The sequence below is a fragment of the Bufo bufo genome, chromosome 3 (assembly GCF_905171765.1).
Source record: "Bufo bufo chromosome 3, aBufBuf1.1, whole genome shotgun sequence".
NCBI lineage: Eukaryota > Metazoa > Chordata > Amphibia > Anura > Bufonidae > Bufo > Bufo bufo.
Genome location: NC_053391.1, coordinates 327,497,202 through 327,510,143, shown reverse-complemented (window position 1 = coordinate 327,510,143; position 12,942 = coordinate 327,497,202). Strand labels below are relative to the sequence as shown.

General features: G+C 44.8%; 1 protein-coding gene across 1 annotated transcript in view; it reads left to right on the top strand.

Annotated features, from left to right (window-relative positions):
• KIAA0319L (KIAA0319 like) overlaps positions 1–12,942 on the top strand; it is a 109,154-nt gene that overhangs the window by 1,378 nt on the left and 94,834 nt on the right. The window lies entirely within an intron of this gene.

Here is a 12,942-nt window from a genome sequence, read left to right as displayed (position 1 = left end):
CGTATGGTGTACCAATATGCCTTAGACTTTTCCTGCTATTCATCAGCGCAGGGCGCACTATGAACGGCACAGGCAGCGCACTGAATGTAGGAAGGCTATTATAGCTAAATGATAAAGTACATGGAAGATATACTGTATTGGTGTTCAGGGTAAATTGCCGTGTTGGCACTTTGCGATAAATAAGTGGGTGTTGGGTTGCAGTTTGGGCACTCGGTCTCTAAAAGGTTCGCCATCACTGTTCTATAGTGTGCGCTTGGCCCTATAGAAATGGCGTGGACAATGGAAGGCATGCGGATGCAACGTATTTTCACTCATGGCTGCTAGGAGTTGAATATTACGCCTCGTTCACATTTCTGTTTTCCACTGACGTTTGCTGTCCGCATTTTCAACGGACGGCACACGTACCCATTGATTTCAATGTGTCTGTTCACATATCAGTATTTTTTTACTGACCGTGGGTCAAGCACTACTTTTAGTCCATGATGCGGACCAAACGCGCCCATTGTAGTCTATCAGTACGTGCAAAATCACGGACACAACACAGAGGGCATCCGTGTTTGGTTTGTTTTTCACTGACCACTTATAGACAATGCTCTGGAAATTAACTTTCAGCTGAGCAGAGTCTGTGGAATACAGAGGGCAAAAAACGGACACCTGGACCAAAGTTAAAATCCTAGTCCCTGCAGTGTCCTTAGTGTATACATAGTATGATCCCCATAATGCCTCCAGTAGTTATAATGGCCCTCAAATTGTGCTCCAGTATAAATATTAGCCCCTAGTTGTGCCCTCATAGATATATAGTGACCACCAATTGTGCTGCCATATATGATGCCCCCACTTTCCCCCCATCCCTGCTAATGTGAACATTATCCACTTGAATGCATGGGGACACTCGTTCTTTGGACCCCCCTTTTCACTGGATGCAGCAGGACTGGACGTTCCCAGCGTTGTGACGTCACGTGTGATGTGAAAACGGCCAGAAATAGGACCCTCTATTCAGTGGTCGTTAAAAGAACGACCTTAATTGGCTCTGATAACGGCCGCCACATAGGTGTTTTATATTGTCGTGTGAATGTGGCCTTATACTTCAGTGTTTCTTCACATGCGTGAAAAACACATCCAAAATTAATTGCGTCCATGTGGAAACACTGGGCCCAATTGCAGACAAAACTGATAAAACTTTTGTGTAAAACTTCAGTTTTCCCTTGAACAGACCCTGACCAGTGTTGAGCGAACTTGTGTTTTAAGTTCGGCGTCTAAAGTTCGGTTTATTGAAGAATCGTGTTATGGATTCTAAATTCCGTTATGGTCAGTGGCAGGGCTGCGGAGTAGGAGTCTGAGTCGGAGGCAATTTTGGGTACCTAAAGTCAGCAAAAAATTAACCGTCTCTGACTCCTACTATATTTAAATTGGAATAAAAAAAAAAAAGCAAGTTTAAATGTCCCAATTCACAAAAAGTTATAATTACCGTATTTTTCGCTCTATAAGACGCACCTGCCCATAAGACGCACCTAGGTTTTTGAGGAGGAAAATAAGACAAAAATTATTTTGAACCAAAAGGTGTGCTTTTGGTGGGTTTTGAACTAATGGTGGTCTGTGGATGGCACTGTTATGGGGGCGTCTGTGGGTGCCACTGTTATGGGGGCGTCTGTGGGTGCCACTGTTATGGGGGCGTCTGTGGGTGCCACTGTTATGGGGGCGTCTGTGGGTGCCACTGTTATGGGGGCGTCTGTGGGTGCCACTGTTATGGGGGCGTCTGTGGGTGCCACTGTTATGGGGGCGTCTGTGGGTGCCACTGTTATGGGGGATCATTGTGGGGGCATCTGTGGATTGCACTGTTATGGGGGCATCTGCGGATGACACATATACAGCATCTTATCTTATGTGTCATCCACAGATCCCCCCCCCCCCCCCCCCCATAACAGTGTCCCTGTGTAGTGAATAGGGGCCGGCATCTGTTTCTGTAATGGCAGCGGGGCCCGGTGCCTGCTTCATTCATGAAGTGGGCGGAGCAGGCGCGTAACGTAGTGAGCTACGCTACGAGCGCCCACCCGGCTGCCAAGAAGTTAGTAGTAAGTAGTACTGCGCTAGATTTAAGATGATTAGAATACTTTAACAATACCCACAAGTTAGATATGATTACTGTATACTACAGTGAGCGGGGCCCGGTGTAGTAGAATACAGTGACTGCTCCGGGCCCCGCTGCCATCACAGAAACAGATGCCGGCCCCCAGCCCCTCCTTCCTCTCAGCCTATTTACCGGATGGTCGCAGCATTCGCCCCCATAAGATGCACTGCTATTTTACCCCCACTTTTGCGAAAAACACGGTACTTCTCTACTGTAAGAATAAAGGCCAATGCATGCAGTGCGTCACGTTACCGCAAAACGAACACGTTAAGTGACCATGAAGAAGCATGCTTTTCATATGCTTCACTATATGGCACGCAACGCACAGTTAAGGAGCGGCAATACTTATACTTTCCGCTGTTACAGGGAACGCAACGCCCATGGTTAACCTAGCCTCTCACTGATAACTGATTGCAGGACTGGAGACACTTGTATAAGGGAAGGGAATGGATAGTCAATAGTTCAAGACTGAAGCTGTAAACCATTTGAAAAACTGCTGTCATTCAGCTAAGGCTATAAAACCTTGTAAACTCAGATTGTTAGCTTAAACTTTAAACACTACTATGGGATTCTACTAGGGAAATCATGTTTTACAATAAATGCCCCTTCCCCTGCCCCGTCCCGGATCCCCCCACTGCCCAATCTTCAGCAGAAGATCAGCACACAAAGGAGAAGGCAGCAGCTTCCTAGCCAGTAGTTCTGTGGTAATGACATGTATGTTGCCTTTCTTTCCTTCAAGGAATGTATAAAATACATTCGCATATTAAATACAGAGGAGTCGGGGAGTCGGAAGTGCCAAAAACTGAGGAGTCGGAGCATTTATCTACTGACTCCACAACCCTGGTCAGTGGTAGCGGAATCCATAACTCGATTCTTCGATAACCCGAACTTTAGACGCCGAATTTAAAACACAAGTTCGCTCAACACTAACCCTGACTCATTCTGTATCACTCATGTGAAATAACTCTTATACATCCTACAGTTTTCTGATCTCAAAAAATCGGACATTGTGTTGGACATTGGATTTTTGCAACCATCATAATCCCTGCTCGTAGAGAGCCGTAGACTATAAACATGCATTTTTTCCTGTGCAGGAGTGGCCCAACTTTGTCCCATGTCACCATGCTGTACCACTTAAAGCCAGTTGGACACATTGTGCTAATGAATGAATAGCTTTAGGGACCACCTGTGTTTTTTTTCTGCACTTTTTGTTGTGAATTTTTTTTTTTTACTGTGTTTTCTTTTCTGGCATATTTTTTATTTTTTTTGCACACAGTGGGGGCATTTATCAAGACTGACTTTCCCATACAAATCATAATGAATGGACCGGCACTCCGTAATTTCTTTGCAAAAAAGACTTCTTTATTCTTATTTTTTGCAAAGAAATTACGGAGTGCAGGTCCATTCATTATAATTTGATGGGGATCCGACCTGCTGACCGTGCACCCGGATCTTAATGAAAGCGCAGTGCCGTCCATTTCTTCTTAATTGACTTTCCCATACGTCTGTCTTAGGGTACTTTCACACTAGCTGCAGGACGGATCCGACAGGCTGTTCACCCTGTCGGATCCGTCCTGCCGCTATTTCGCTGTGCCGCAGGACTGCCATTCCATCCCCATTTACTATAATGGGGAGGGGGGCAGAGCTCTGGCGCAGCACGGCAGTGCAGGGTAAAAGTACTGCATGTCTGACTTTTTAGTCTGGTGGCCTCTCGCCGTGCTGCGCCGGAGCTCCACCCCCGTCCCCGTTATAGTCAATGGGGACGGAGCGGCGGCACGGCAAAATAGCGGCAGGACGGATCCGACAGGGTGAACAGCCTGTCGGATCTGTCCTGCCGCTAGTGTGAAAGTACCCTTAGGCCTCTTTCACACGGACGAGATTTCCTCGCGGGTGCAATGCGTGAGGTGAACGCATTGCACCCGCACTGAATCCGGACCCATTCATTTCTATGGGGCTGTGCACGTGATCGGTGATTTTCACGCAACGCAGGCCCCATAGAAGTGAATGGGGCGGTGTGAAAATCGCAAGCAAGTGCGGATGTGGTGCGATTTTCACACATGGTTGCTAGGAGACTATCGGGATGGGGACCTGATCCTTTATTTTTATTATTAATATTATTATTATTATTATTATTATAATAATAACATGGTTATAAGGGAAAATAAAAGAATTCTTAATACAGAATGCTTAGTACAATAGGGCTGGAGGGGTTAAAAAAATAAAATAAAAATTTAACTCGCCTCATCCACTTGTTCGCGCAGCCCGGCATCTCTTCTGTCTTCTTCTTTGATTATCAAGAGGAAAAGGACCTGTGGGGACGTCACTGTGCACGTCACATGGTCCATCACCATGGTGCTGGATCATGTCACAGACCATGTGATGAGCGCAGTGACGTCACCACAGGTCCTTTTCCTCCTGATAATCAAAGAAGAAGACAGAAGAAATGCCGGGCTGCGCGAACAAGTGGATGAGGTGAGTTAATTTTTTTTTTTTATTTTTTTTTTAACCCCTCCAGCCCTATTGTACTAAGCATTCTGTGACAGAGAGAGTTCCTACTAAATATGGAAGGAAGTTGCTCCAACTACTCATGTTTTACGGAAGGAAAACAATCCTTTTGCATTGGAAACCACCAAAGAGCCCCACCCTTGGATCCTGGATCCAACTGATAAGTGCTGACCTGCAGATGTACAAACTCACTTTTGCAGCGAGGGGGACTCCTGATCGGTTCGATCAGATTTGGGGCATTTGGCTATGTGCGCAGGGGAATATCTGACTTTATGGGCGGGGCTCTGGGACTCCAGGATGAATGAGTGTGTGTGTGTGTGAATGGTTGTCTGGTCCTGTACTCGTCACTATGCCGTGATGTAACATGGGACTACTCATTTCTTTAGTAACATGATGTCATTGCTTTATCCTGATGTATTTCCCGCTTAGGGATCCTTGTATGAGTACTGGATTACGGACTTCTAATCCGGCTGTCTTTGTTTTCTGTATCCCTTTGGGATTTGGTGAAGTTCACAAAATTTTTAAATGTTTTCAATAAATAAACAAACCAGTGAAGTGAAGATGTTCGGGTCTGGGTACCACATTCAGTTTTTTATCACGCGCGTGCAAAACGCATTGCACCTGCGCAATAAAAACTGAACAACAGAACGCAATCGCAGTCAAAACTGACTGCAATTGTGTACCTACTCGCGTGGGTTTGCTGCAATGCACCCGGGACGCATCCTGAGCCAAAACGTGATGCCCGTGTGAAAGAGGCCTTAATCCCCCTGCGCGGGAGTTACTTTCGCACTCTCGGATCCGTTCTGATAATACAACGTCTGCATCCGTTCATATTATCTGTAACATAGCCAAGACGGATCCGTCTTGAACCCCATTGAAAGTCAATGGAGGACGGATTCGTTTTCTATTGTGTCAGATAGTGTCATAGAAAACGGATCCGTCCCCATTGACTTACATTGTGTGCCAGGACTGATCTGTTTGGCTCAGTTTCGCCAGTTAGACACCAAAACGCTGGAAAGCGGAATGGTGACGGAACGAAGGCAAACTGATGCATTCTGAGCGGATCCTTTTCCATTCAGAATGCATTAGGGCGAAACTGATCCGTTTTGGACCACTTGTGAGAGCCCAGAACGGATCTCGCAAACGGAAAGCTGAAACGCCAGTGTGAAAGTAGCCTAGATGCACCTAATTTATTAAGAGGCCGGTGGCTACTAATAAATTAGGTGCCTCTCTGTGTGCCAGAATCTTACCCAGCTGGTGTAGACTTGAGCTATAACTTATACCAGTGTCTGGTGCAAGATATAGTAAATCCAGATGGCAGCAGGAAGCCCCGTCCCTCCTGATGAGCCCTACCCCTTAGAAAAGTGTTGAGAAGCTGAAAAAGTCACAAATTATGGCGTGCAGTGTGCACTATCATTTGCCAAGGGAGAGCATCAAGGTGGCTGCCTGGGTGAAGAAGGGGATATGTCCGGGTTCAGCTCTGAACCTGGAAACCAATTTAATATTGAGACTATAAGACTTCATTTTTATGTATCATTCAGGATATATATATACACACACCTCCAGTTGAACAGCTGTATAATTGTTCTCAGCAGCAGGAAGTCTCCAAGTTTTGCATGAACTAACAGCTTCAGGTCTTTCTGTTTAATGCTCATCAGTCACAATGCAGTCTGTTGGTAAGAAGTATCAGAACGGTAAGGCCCCTTTCACACGAGTGAGTTTTCTGCGCGGGTGCAATGTGTGACGTGAACGCATAGCACCTGCACTGAATCCTGACCCATTCATTTCAATGGGTCTGTGTACATGATGTTTTTTTTCCACGCATCAGTTCTGCGTTGTGTGAAAAATGCAGCATGTTCTATATTCTGCGTTTTTCACGCAGCCCTGGCCCCATAGAAGTGAATGGGGCTTCAGTGAAAAACGCATTGCATCCGGAAGCAAGTGCGGATGCGATGCGTTTTTCACTGATTGTTGCTAGGAGATGTTGTTTGTAAACCTTCAGTTTTTTTATCACGCGCGTGAAAAACGCATGAAAACGCATTGCACCCGCGCGGAAAAAACTGAACGCAATCACAGACAAAACTGACTGAAATTGCTTGCAAAATGGTACGAGTTTCACTGAACGCACTCTGAACGCATCCGGAGCCAATCCGTCACGCTCGTGTGAAAGAGGCCTAAAAATTGGCAACAAATCGTGTGAGTAAAAGGCAAGTTTCTGTATGTTTGTCCATCAGGTTTCACATACACGTTCCTTGTCATGCATGTTAGCGTATGGTACAGCTACCCTAGCAGGAAGTTCCTTCAGAAGATATATTATAAGCTTGAAGCACATCCTGGACCCATATCAAGTTTATTTGCACTTGGAGAAGTCCTTGGATGAAAACTAATGGTAGATGTAGGATTTCCTGGTACATTTAAAGGGAGCCTGTCACCTACTTTGAGTGTTTGGGACCGTTCATATAACGTTATAGCACAGCTGCCCAACAAATAGGACCTTTATTGTGTCTGTCCCACGTCCAGAAGCTGAAAAAAACACTTTATAAAGATATGCAGATTAGTGCCCAGGAGCGGCGTTCTGGCCGCAAGTGCCCAGAACATGCGCCCAGAACATGAGCACTGTCAAGATCGGTGCCTCTGGGCAGAGCGGTGACCGGCGCTTGCAAGAGATCTATAAGCCAGAGGAGGAGGATGAATTAGAAGAGGAGGGCCGGCCAGGGCGCTGCAAGGGGAGCCAGCACATTAGAGAGGGTCCTGGGCACTTGCGGCCATAACACTGATCCAGGGCACTTGTGGTACCCAATCCGCATATCTTTTTAAAGTGTTTTTTTTTTTGGACGTGGGACAGACACAATTAAAGGTACTATTTCTATGTTGGGCAACTGTGCTATAACGTAATATGAGCGGTCTGAAATGCTCATAAGAACTTTAAAGAACATCTGATGGAAATACGCCTGCTCACAGAAACAAAGGAGAAGCGAAATAACAATGGAATACATTCTCATGTGACCTGAAAGCTCCTGCTGTGTATACCACATTTCTTCTGTAAAAAAAAAAAATATATATGAGTAAAATAAGTTAAAATTGTCGGAATAAAAGGCTGCCCAAAAAATGCTTGAAAAAAACATGAAGCTCATGGGCCCAGATTTACGAAGACTGATTTAGGCACATTTTTACACCAGAATTGTGGTGCATAATGCTGCATTTTAGGCTCTGCCCTTTCCCATGAAGCTCTGCCCCTTTCCTCCTTGGGTGGCATTGTGTTCTGTCCAATTCTCTGCTCTCTTATGATGGAGCATAAAACCAGAATTCTTACTGCGGATGTGAGCCTAGCCTAGAACGATGTGCACTTATTTAATCATTAGATTATATAGGGAGCCGTTATGTTTTACCTAAAGGCAGTTTTTGACTTGGGTATGAAATTGCTTAAGGCTCCTTTGTGTTATGAGTCACGTAGGACAGAAAACCTACCTCAGTGTGTAAACAAGGAGATGGAAAAAGAATTGTTCCACGCCGTAAAACTTAACCCTTGTTTCTACTGTATGATGTGGTAGACAAGTGTAGTAGGGATGTGCTAGATACACACCATGTGTGTCCTGTAGACCAAAGGAGTCAGCCATGTTAGACTACTACTCTAGGAGCCAGAAGTTTTCTTTTCCCAGGTTGCTTTCCATTGTATCAACTATCAGTCCAACGTATTCTGAGATCCTGCACGTTCATATTTGGTCGTGGAGATGTTGACCCGTTGACTTCACGTACCACAAGTGACTATCCTAAGTATCTCATGTACAGTATGTTGTTACTGAGATAATGACTTCTGTGTTTCGTTTTGTGCGTTTAGGTATGAAAATGACAAAGCCTTGGTTTTAGCTGAATACATCGCATTTCCAAGTTAATTTGAATAAAGCCGTAAAACATTGGAACAAGTGATTATCTTTTAGCTGTAAAACCCAGAAAGTAGGTAGTTCTACTGAAACAGGATGAGGATAGCCGAGCATCAGGTTTCAGCCCTTAGAAGAACCCTTAAGCCTTCCTTCCCTGCCAGGCAGATGAAAAGATTAGCTTAGTGGATTGCTTTCACATCTAATATTAAGAGCTGCAGAGCTCATTTAAAGGGCATTGTGCATTTATAGCTATGTTTACCCATTTTAGAGTTTTCTTTCATTGTGGAAAAAAACTAATCTACCAGCAAAAGCAGAGTCAAGACTTGTCTGATACTTTGTTTTTCTATGGACGTTATGAGATGTGGCCCCGACAGCCAGGGGGCTTGAGACAACTCCCAGCTCAGACTCGTATGACAAGGGAAGGATTGCATAACTACAGGGAGATTTTGCAATGTGTTGGAAGTCTCTATGTGTGATCAACAAGCGGGCGATAGCTTGTCGTGCACAATCGTTTTAAAACATGGAGCAATAGTCAAACCTATTTAATCGCTGATATGAAGATATTGCTTTACAGAACACCAGCACCCTGTAATCTGTATGGGCATCATTGTGCGACAGCGGGGAATAGGTGCCTATACCAGTGCGGAATAAGGGAAGCAAGCACTTGCCTAAGGCTCTATTCACACGTGCAGGCTTTTACGTGGATTGCACACAGAAATCTGGATAGGTACCACAAGCATGTGGCACATCAAACTGTAAATCGGCACCGGAAATCTGGGTGCCACAGCAGGAATCTGAGGCTGACCCTCCTATTACTGCCATGGTTCTGCATGTGGCTTAGCCCCATTCAATGTACCTCATTCGTGTGTGGCTGACCCTCCGTGGTTTCCATGTGGAAAGGGCACTAGGAGTGACATGTCCCACTCCCATTACGGATTCAGATGTAGATTTCACCTGGGTTTTGTGCGACATTATGGCCATGTGAGCGTACAGTCTACTTGAAATGTTGTGTGTTGTTCCCTGCGGTCTGTAAACTGGACATGGCAAGGTTTCTGCACGCTGAGTGCGTGTGCTCTTTACCGTAATTGTTCCATCACTTGGCAAATATTTATTTCACAGCGGCACCAAAACGGTCTGAAGAGTGGGCTTACCTTGGACAGCTCCTGTCATCACCAGTGACATGTAACCGTGCCTGGCCCCTGTGCACCTGCTCTCCTCATTGTTATTTCATGGCTAAGCCTGGAAAATCTTTTCAGAAATAGGACTTTTTTTTAATTTAAATGCGGATTCAACACTTGAAAGTTTTGTGTTTTTTTTGTCGGGAAAATACACTGTTTGGGAAAGTCGAATGGAGCTACTGCTGTGTCCTGGAGATGTGTGAAATTGGTAAATGCGGTGATATCAATTCACCACTGATTTCCAGAATGAAAGGGTTCTTTATACAGCGTAAACTGCTTTGGCACTGCTCCGAGATTTCAGTTATCGAATATCGCACACAGATTACTAGTTACAGCCGTTTTGGTCAAACTACCAGGTAGGAGTAAAAAATTCTAGGTTTTAGTTTGGTAATGCAACTAAAAACAACTGCTGGACCTTAGCTTTGGGGCGCAGAAACCTCTTCTGTGGCTCCTAGTGTGATTGTCTGGCCTCTAAATTCCTTCAAATTCATTCATCTGAAATGTGTTTTATTATTTTGTTCCTTTTTGCTTGAATTTGTTTCATTTCATTGTTTAATTAGTTTTTTGTTTAACTACCACCGGTGACTTTTGCATGATACACCCATTGTTTACCTGACAAAGGGTGTCACGCGCTTAGTTAAATGTATTACGTGTCTCCAATAAAAAAAGAAAGAAAAAGTCTCTTTGGTTTTAAAACCGCCTGCAAGAAATGGAGGTATGGCTGACAGTCGAAAGCAGTGCTGTGCTCTGTTCCTTTGGGAGTCTGCTTTTTTCAACTACAGAATTAGTATAGTCTGCATCGCTGTTCTTGCCATCAAAAACTCCAGAACCATCCACGGTAGATGGAAATACTCTGTTAGAAGCCAATAAGATACATTGGAGTGCCTTCACATGCGGCAGATTTGGTTGTAGAAAATGTTCTACTACTGAAAATTCACCTGAACGAGGCCTGCAGAGATCCATGAGCTTCATGCCAGAACGAGCCCATTCCAATGAATAGAACTGATTGTCAGTCGCAGAAAATCTACTTGGTTAGGATTTATTTAGAACCCATCTTCAAACCAAGACTTTTAAGGCTAAAGGTAGCCTAAACTGAAAGCCTATTTCAGCAGAGCAGACTGACCGTTTAATATCTATGGGGACGCCTGATGATGGTGGTAAGAAGGATCAGACGTCTTTGTTTTGAATGTACCCATGTTCTTTATTCTCATGGGCGATAAACTACCACCGGAGGTGTCTGGACGTGACTTATTTCCCTCTTCCCTATTGAGAAAACATGCATTCTTGGACGTTTTGGTTCATGTATGTGTATGGTGGGTGCCCCGTCCTGCCAAAATTGTATGGTTTGACGGACCTTAATCTAACGTGTATGGCCAGCTTTAGTGTGCAACCACACAGCGAAACTGCGCTGTGGTCGAGTACTGTGAGGCCCTATGAGTAATTAAACGACAGTCCGCTGCGGTGTTTAGTCGGTCTGCCTTGTTGATTGTCACGTGGCACTTGCAGTACTGTGCGGCCACTAACAATAGACTGAGCAGTTCTAATTACTTTAATTAGAGCCCGCTTTGGCTCATATGTCCGTGCGGTAATCGCCTGCAGCGCAGCTATTGCACAGCCGTGTCGCGACTGCGCCGCGTTGTCGTATCCTAAGATAGCCGACAGTCAAACAATGAACTAGCTAATCGCTGTGACACCAAACTTTCCTCTAACATGCGCAAAAGCAGATAGGCCTGGGACGTAGGTAAGACTGTGTGACTAAGGCTCATATGACTTCGGTGCCTAACTTTAGCGATGTAGGTTTATCATCTGCTTTACAATGATTTTATTTTATTTGCAGTTTGAAAATTGTTCTTGCAAGAGATCCTTTATAAACCTTTGGATATATCGCTTTCTCGTTGTGTCATAGTCTAATCTATTAACAGCATTCTTTTTTGTCTGTTTAGCTTTGTTTTGTGTGTCGAAAGTTTCTATTGCGTTTGCACAGTACACAAGGATAAAACCAGGAGTGAAGAGCGTTGGCAGGCTGCCTGGCACAGATCTTCTCCTTGGACAGATAATCTCTTGTCCTGTGGGTGCTATGTATAGGTACTGCTGTACCAGCAGACACAGTGCGCAGGCCAGTGCAGCTTGTGTGCCCCTTTGTTCTGTTTCACATGAGTGGGTTTATTTCATTGCGTTTCTATAGACAACCATTATTTAAGATGTGATCTGAAACCTTTTTAGCTTAAAGGGTGTCTGTCATGAGAAATAAGGTTATGTAGCTGACTGACATTAGCGATGGGCTAATGTCAGCAGTACATAGCAGTATGCTTTATATCTCCTTGCCTGCCACCGTTCTCTTAAAATATGCTAATGAGCACCTAGAGGCTCGGTCTACGCACCCTATGGCACGCCCAGGTCCACTTGATTGACTTTCGAGTTCTCCTCAGTGTCTCGTAAATCCCGCGCCTGCGCCGTCCCGTTTTAGTATTCGGCGCAGGCGCAGTGAGTGAAGGAAGTGCTCCTGCTGCCGGCTTCCTCACTGCGCCTGCGCCGAAGGAAGGAAGCCGGCAGCAGGAGCACGTCCTTCACTCACTGCGCCGAATACTAAAGCGGGACGGCGCAGGATTTATGGGACACTGAGGAGTACTCGAAAGTCAATCAACTGGGTGCGTAGATGGAGCCTCTAGGTGCTGAAGCAACGCCCTAATAGCACCTAGAGGCTCATTAGCATATTATACAAGTGTTTATTTTAAGAGAACGGTGGCAGGGAGTTATAAAGCATACTGTCATGTACTGCTGACATTAGCACATCGCTAATATCAGTCAGCTACATAACCTTATTTCTCATGACAGACACCCTTTAATAGAGGGCTGCTCAAAGTTAGACCCTCTTATTTCCAGAAACAGCGCCACCCTTGCAGCTTGGTTCCACTCAGTTGTCCTAGTCAATGTGTGTGTATATACGGTGTACTAACATTAATATCCAAATAATGGCACAATTTTGTACAACTATTTTGCCTATTTTGAAAGAATAGAATATTAAAATAATACTGCCATATCTACTACCTAAACCAGACCTGTCCACTCCAGCTACATTTAGGGTCCTTCCACACCTGCCTTTTATTTTCACTCCTGTTTTTACTGGCATTTTTTTTTTTGCATTTTTTTTGCACTTAGGTTTTTGGTGTGTATTTTGTTGTAAAAACACCAGCTCCAGATGTTAGCTGACGGTCTATGGGAAATATGAAACACTGGACATGCAAGCATT